Raw genomic sequence first — 7,500 nt, 5'->3', positions numbered from 1 at the left:
CTTCCCGGCCGGCCGGCCGGGTAGACCTGGTGTCCCTCCCGGCCGGGTAGACCTGGTGTCCCTCCCGGCCGGCCGGCCGGGTAGACCTGGTGTCCCTCCCGGCCGGCCGGCCGGGTAGACCTGCCGGCCCGCAACCGGCCTGGTACCCACGTCGTACTGGCGGGGTGGATGCGGGCTCCCCAGATTTAAGCGTACGTGCTTCTCTCGGCGAGGTGCAGGGCTGCCGGTTGGCGGCGGTGGGGGTGAGAGGAGCGTGTCATTTCGGTTTTTTACCCTCCGCTCGTCCGAGATTGCAGCGCCTGTAATACAAGGCATGAAGCTGCAACCTCCCGCCCCGTGCCGTCGTCGTCTTTTCTGGGTTGCGATCGCAGCCACCACAGAAACGGGAAAAGAGAGATGAAAAGGAAAAATTAGTTGTTTTTTTTTTTTCTACAGCCGCCTCCCCCTGCGGTGCTCACGCCGCTGCCCTGCCCGGACCCGCTGGCCGCCGTGCGACCGCTGGCATCGACCGGTGTCTGCGTCCGCGTGGGGTCCCAGCACGGCCGGGTCTCTGGCCGGCATTCCCGCCACCCCCTCCCGGCAGCCCCCGCGCTCCCCGCCGCCTGCCCCTTGTGACGTCACAAGTAGCCGAGGAGGGGTAACAGGGCGCTTCCGGGCCCGGGCTCCCGAGCTGCCTGTGACGTCACGCCGTGCCCGAGCGGGCCCTGGCTTGAAGCAGGCGGCGGCTCGGGATGACACGGGCACCCGCGTAGCTCCAAGGCAGGGAGCAGGCCGTGGCCTGAGCCTCTCGCGGCGAAGTCACGCCTGGACTAGGACGTGATGGGCCTGGGCCGGGCCGTGGCTGGTGGGCTCTCACGCGAGGGGGTCTCCTGCAGCTTTCGAGCCGGTAGGCAGGCCAGCGGCGAGGCGAGGCCTGGCTTATGCAGCGCCCCTCGTGATCTCACCTTCAACTGGGGAGGCGACGGGGCCAGCGCAGCTGCCGGCTAGCGTACGGACGCGAGGGTCGGAACCGGCAGGGAAGAGTTCGGCTGAGACGGGATCGAACGCGGACCTGAAAACACGCGACGAGAATCACGAACGGAGAGGTCAAGCGGAAGCCTGACCAGCGCTAGGGCATCGATTCAGAAACGGTTCAGGAGCTCACGCTCTGCCCACGCACGTGCGCCCGCCTGCCCCGCACCCCCACAAGCTGCCCGGCCCGAAGCCGTCTGCCTGGGGCTGCCCGCGCGCGCACGCGTATACGGCCGCCCCCCCATCCCGCCAAAGCCGCCCCACCCGCCACGTGCTTCTCCGTGAGACCGGCGGCGCCCCCCCAACACCGCCGCTTGGCCCGCGACGAGCCCGCCCCCCCCCCCCCCCCCCCCAACCCTCCCGCCACCAGGTTCACCGTGACACCGGCCGCCCCCCCCACCCCCCAGCCCACCCACCCCCCCCCGCCACCCCCCGCCCCATCCCACCCCCCCACCCCCCGCCCCCGCCACCCCCGGGGTTCGCGAGGAGACCGGCCGCCCCCTACCTCCGGCCCGCTTTCCACCAGCAGCAGCACATTGGCCGCTCCAGGGAAGGAAGGCGGGAGACCTTAGGACCCAGCGGCGTCGCCGCCGCCGCCTCCGTGCCGGGGGGCCCGGAGGGGCCTCCCGCCGGCGGCGGCGATGATGGGTGGCGCGTGTTTTGGACGCTGAGCCCCCGCAGCTGCCGAGTCCCTGCCGCGCCGTGCCCGCGGCCCGGCTCCCCGCCTTCCTCAGTCGGTCGCTCGGCCGCCCGCCCTCCTGCCCGCCTGCTCCGTTCCCGCCCCGGGTTGAAAGCCAAACGAACGCCGAAGGGGTGGGAGGGAGAGCAGCGACGGGGCGGGGGTGTGTGTGTAACAACAGAAACCGCTCCCCACCAACACCACCCCCCCACCACCCCCCCCCCCCCCCCGCCCCCCCACCGCCGCAACGAGCTCTGTCGACCCCCCTGCCGACCCCCCCCCAACCCCCACCCCTCCCGCCACCAGGTCCACCGTGACACCGGCCGCCCCCTGCCACCCCCGGGGTTCGCGAGGAGACCGGCCGCCCCCTACCTCCGGCCCGCTTTCCACCAGCAGCAGCACATTGGCCGCTCCAGGGAAGGAAGGCGGGAGACCTTAGGACCCAGCGGCGTCGCCGCCGCCGCCTCCGTGCCGGGGGGCCCGGAGGGGCCTCCCGCCGGCGGCGGCGATGATGGGTGGCGCGTGTTTTGGACGCTGAGCCCCCGCAGCTGCCGAGTCCCTGCCGCGCCGTGCCCGCGGCCCGGCTCCCCGCCTTCCTCAGTCGGTCGCTCGGCCGCCCGCCCTCCTGCCCGCCTGCTCCGTTCCCGCCGCGGGTTGAAAGCCAAACGAACGCCGAAGGGGTGGGAGGGAGAGCAGCGAGGGCGGGTGGTGGTGGTGGTGGTGGTGTAACAGAAACCGCCCCCGATCCCCCACCCCCCAGCCGTAGTGCTCCGCGGCGCCGAGGAGGCTGCGGTCGGTTGGCGGCCGCACCCACCGCCCTGCAGCTCCGGAGTTGCAGCGGTGGGGCGGGGACCAACGGCTCTTCGGGCGCGCGGGCGACGGTGGGGGTCGGGGGGCTGGGGGGGGTGGGGGGCTGGGGGTGTCTGTGTGTGTGCGCGTGCGTGTGTCTGTGTCTGTGTGTGCGTGTGTGTGTGTGTGTGCGCGCGCCTGTGTCTCTCTCTCTCGCGCGCGCGCTCTCTCTCTCTCTCTCTCTCTCTGTGTCTCTGCGTGTGTGTCCGAGCGCGTGTGTGTCGCGGCGGGGGGGGGGGGGGGGGGGGGGGAACAAACAACAAAACAACAATCCGAACAACACACACACACACACACACACACACGCGCACACACCCCCCATTCCCACACATAAAGCCCGGGAGCCCCCTTCCCACCCCCCCACCCCAACCCCGTCGAAAAAAACCTAAACGCGAATGCCAGCGAGCGCCTGGCAACGCCGGGACCCGGACCCGGACCCGGACCCGGACCCGGACCCGGACCCGGTGAAGGGCGCCCGGTGCCCACGCCTCTGCGGCACAGCGAAAGGCGGGGGGAAAGAAACAAAATAAAAACACACACACGCACCCCCCCCCACACCCCCCCTCCCCCGAGACTAAAGCTAAACCCACGCTGCGAAACCAACAGCTGAAGCCGAGGACCGCCCGGCAGCGCCGGGACCCCGACCCGGCGAAAAGCGCCCGGTTCCCGATGCGAACTCGCTCCAGCGAGACGGGCGTCTCCGTTGGGGGTGAGGTGCGGGGAACGTCGCCGCTTCTGCCGGGTCCCCTGGCAGCCGCGGGAAGCGGGGGGGGGGAGTGGCGGGCGGCGCCGTGCGGCGCGGAGTGGCGCGGCGCAGAGGGGCTGACTGGCGGCCGAGGGGGCGGGCAGCGAATGATGCCAGCGACTGCATGGCAGCCAACGGGTCGGGGCGGGGGGGTGGGGGGGCTGGTGCTGCGTGCACATGAGAGCGCGGCGGGGCGCGGGGGTGCGGGGGTGCGTTAAGAAAAAAAATTTCCCTTTTCATTTATTTTTTTTCGGATTTCATTGGCATCTATCGAAACAAAAATGTCTCGCACGACGCGGCCGCCAGGTCTACCCGCCTCCGGGGCGTGAAGCGGCCGACAGGTCTGCCCGCCTCCGGGGCGTGAGGCGGCCGTCAGGTCTACCCGCCTCCGCGGCGTGAGGCGGCCGTCAGGTCTACCCGCCTCCGCGGCGTGTGGCGGCCGTCAGGTCTACCCGCCTCCGGGGCGTGTGGCGGCCGTCAGGTCTACCCGCCTCCGGGGCGTGAGGCGGCCGTCAGGTCTACCCGCCTCCGGGGCGTGAGGCGGCCGTCAGGTCTACCCGCCTCCGGGGCGTGAGGCGGCCGTCAGGTCTACCCGCCTCCGGGGCGTGAGGCGGCCGTCAGGTCTACCCGCCTCCGCGGCGTGAGGCGGCCGTCAGGTCTACCCGCCTCCGGGGCGTGAGGCGGCCGTCAGGTCTACCCGCCTCCGGGGCGTGAGGCGGCCGTCAGGTCTACCCGCCTCCGGGGCGTGTGGCGGCCGTCAGGTCTACCCGCCTCCGGGGCGTGAGGCGGCCGTCAGGTCTACCCGCCTCCGGGGCGCGACGCGGCCGTCAGGTCTACCCGCCTCCGGGGCGTGAGGCGGCCGTCAGGTCTACCCGCCTCCGGGGCGTGAGGCGGCCGTCAGGTCTACCCGCCTCCGCGGCGTGAGGCGGCCGTCAGGTCTACCCGCCTCCGGGGCGTGAGGCGGCCGTCAGGTCTACCCGCCTCCGGGGCGTGAGGCGGCCGTCAGGTCTACCCGCCTCCGGGGCGTGTGGCGGCCGTCAGGTCTACCCGCCTCCGGGGCGTGAGGCGGCCGTCAGGTCTACCCGCCTCCGGGGCGCGACGCGGCCGTCAGGTCTACCCGCCTCCGGGGCGTGTGGCGGCCGTCAGGTCTACCCGCCTCCGGGGCGTGAGGCGGCCGTCAGGTCTACCCGCCTCCGGGGCGTGAGGCGGCCGTCAGGTCTACCCGCTTCCGGGGCGTGAGGCGGCCGTCAGGTCTACCCGCCTCCGGGGCGTGAGGCGGCCGTCAGGTCTACCCGCTTCCGCGGCGTGAGGCGGCCGTCAGGTCTACCCGCCTCCGGGGCGTGAGGCGGCCGTCAGGTCTACCCGCCTCCGGGGCGTGAGGCGGCCGTCAGGTCTACCCGCCTCCGGGGCGTGAGGCGGCCGTCAGGTCTACCCGCCTCCGGGGCGTGAGGCGGCCGTCAGGTCTACCCGCTTCCGCGGCGTGAGGCGGCCGTCAGGTCTACCCGCCTCCGGGGCGTGTGGCGGCCGTCAGGTCTACCCGCCTCCGCGGCGTGTGGCGGCCGTCAGGTCTACCCGCCTCCGGGGCGTGAGGCGGCCGTCAGGTCTACCCGCCTCCGGGGCGTGAGGCGGCCGTCAGGTCTACCCACCTCCGAGGCGACCGGCGGTGGCCGCTAGGTGTACCCGGCTCCACGTTGCCGGCGGCCGGCTCAGCGTCCGTCGAAAGGGCTGCCAGGTCTACCCGGCTCCGTCGGGACTTAGAGCGCGGGCAGACCTGTTGGCTCCGGCAGTTCCTCCAAGGGGTCGCTGTTTCGCGCTGCCTCCAGTTAGGTCATCGTAAGAGTCGGCGTCTCTGCAGCGCCTCCCCCGCTGGCAGGCAGACACTGCCTTTAAGCGCCCCTTTCCGGCGCGGACCCATATTCTCCTTATATAGGGGCACGAGGCGTCTCTGCTCCAGACAAGCGCCACCGAGCGAGGGCACGCGGCTTAGCCGGCCAAGTGGAATGCTGGGCGGCCGCAGACGGTGGTTTCCCCCGGGGAATTGGGCACGGTTCTCAAGCCGGTGCTCTGTCAGGCGAGCGTGCACGGAACCGAGAGCACCCAGAGAGATGCCGAACGGCACGAAGCCGGGCGGCGTTGGGGCGGTCGCTGCCGAGTGGTGAGAAAAGGACGGGCAGAGGTGCACGGGAGAGGCCGAAGACCGGTGGCCGGAGGCGGCTGGCGGCACTTGAACGCTGGATACTGGGGGGGGGAGCCGAGCTGTGAGACTACCGTGGGTGGTTACCCCCGTCCCCCCCCCGGTCCCCCGAGAGCCCGATGATGGCGGAGGGGGGGAGCGCCGGTATGTGTGTTGACACAGCGGTGCTCCGTACGGTTCCAGCCCGTCGGGGGCTGTTGCCCAGCTCCTTGAGGGGGCCTTGGGGATGGGACGAGAGGTGGCGGCGGCGGCACCTGCTCCCTTTGTTTGCCGGCCTTAAGCCGGAGCCCGTGGCATGGGCACGCCACGGTTTTGGCTGGTCGCGGTGGCCGGCAGCTTGGATGCAGACGGCCCGGGGGGGGTGTGTCTCGAGCCACCGGTGGGTGGCCCCCCCCCCCCGGCCCCCCGAGAGCCCGACGATGGTAAGGCGAGAGGCGGCGGCGCCTCCCTGGTTCTTGGTTTACTCCTTTCGTTGCCGGTATCGTATGCCATACGTGCGGGGCGGCCTGTGGTGTCCGGCCGGCTCTCGGCGTCCCTGGTTTCTACCGGCCGGGCTCGGTGAAGGGAGGTCTGCACGGTGCTGTGAGCGAAGGCTAGTCGACTCCTCGGGTCCTTTGCTCTCTCGGCCCTAAGCCGGAGCCCGTGACATGGGCACAGCACGGTACGTTTTTGGCCGCCGGTGTTGGCTGGCAGCCGGGTGCAGATGGCCGTGGTGGGGTGTCTCGAGCCTTCAGCGGCTACCCCCCCCCACCACTCTGGTCCCCTGAGAAGCTGGATGATGGTAAGGCGAGGCGGCGGCGCCTCGGTCCTCTTTTCCGCTTTCTTTTTTTCCTGGTGCAGATGCCATACGTGGGGCGGCCTGCGGTGTCCGGTCTGCTCCTGGCGTCCCTGGTTTGTACCAGCCGGGCTCAGTGAAGGGGAGGTCTGCACGGTGCTGTGAGCGAGGTTGGTCGGCGCCTCGGTTCCTTTGCTCTCTGGCCCTAAGCCGGAGCCCGCGATGCGGGTACAGCACGTTTTTTTGTTTTTGGCCGGTGGTGGTGTCCGGCAGCCGGATGCAGATGGCCGGCGGGGTGTCCTGAGCCTTCAGCGGCTTTCCCCCGGCCCCCCGCCTGAGCTGTTCCACACCTGGCTTTTTCTCTCCGGGGTAACCTGTTCCCTGCGTTTGTTGGGCAAAGGCCGGTGGCCGGCGGCGGCCGCCGGCACTTGAACGCTGGAAGACCGGCGGAGTCGAGCCTGTCGCGGCTTTACCCCGGTCCAGCCGAGTCGGCTGAAGGGAATCCTTGTGCGTGGCGGGTGGGTGGCGGCGGTGGCGGGGCACATCCCGCGCACCCGGTCCCCCACCCCCTCGACTGGTACCGGTACGGAGGCGTAGCCTACTGAGGCTGGCCTCGGGCACGTCGGACAGGCTTCGCGGCGAGCCGGCTCTGCCGGTGTTGAAGCCGCCGGAGCACCTGTCACGGATGTCGCCCCTGCTCGCTCGCACGCAGAGCCCCGCGTCGTCCGCCCGCCCGCTTGCGGGTGGCCGAGGGCAGGCGCGCGGTGGCTGTCGCTGTCCCAGGACCCGTGGCCGTTGTGGCCTTCGCTGATCGATGAGGCACTTGGGGTCGCGTCGGAAAGGGCCCCCGGCGGGCCGGCTCTGCTGTACTCCCCGTAATAGGGAGCCGCGGTGGCGTCCGGTGTTCAGGCAGGGCGGTCTCCTTTCCAATTCGCTTCCCCGCTGTGAGCGAGGTATCGTCCTAGTCTCTTCCCCCCCCCGAGCGAGAAGGGGGCCGTGGCGACGGCGGCGAGGCGCGTGCCTCCCCCGTGTCACCTCACCCTGTCCTGCTGCCGCTCGGCGCGGGGGGGGGTTTCCTGGGCCTTCCTTACCGAACCAGGCTGTGTGACAGCCGCGTGGCCCCGCGAGCCACCAGGTGTCCTAAACCACGCCGAGGCGCCGGTGCCGACCTCGGTCCGGGTGCCCGTGGGTGCCGGCCGCAAGCAGCGCTGGGCGGCGAGGGCGGTCGAGCCGCGAAAGAAACCGGG

Source organism: Athene noctua, unplaced genomic scaffold (genome assembly GCF_965140245.1).
Source record: "Athene noctua unplaced genomic scaffold, bAthNoc1.hap1.1 HAP1_HAP1_scaffold_349, whole genome shotgun sequence".
NCBI lineage: Eukaryota > Metazoa > Chordata > Aves > Strigiformes > Strigidae > Athene > Athene noctua.
Note: the sequence above shows the minus strand (reverse complement) of the source record.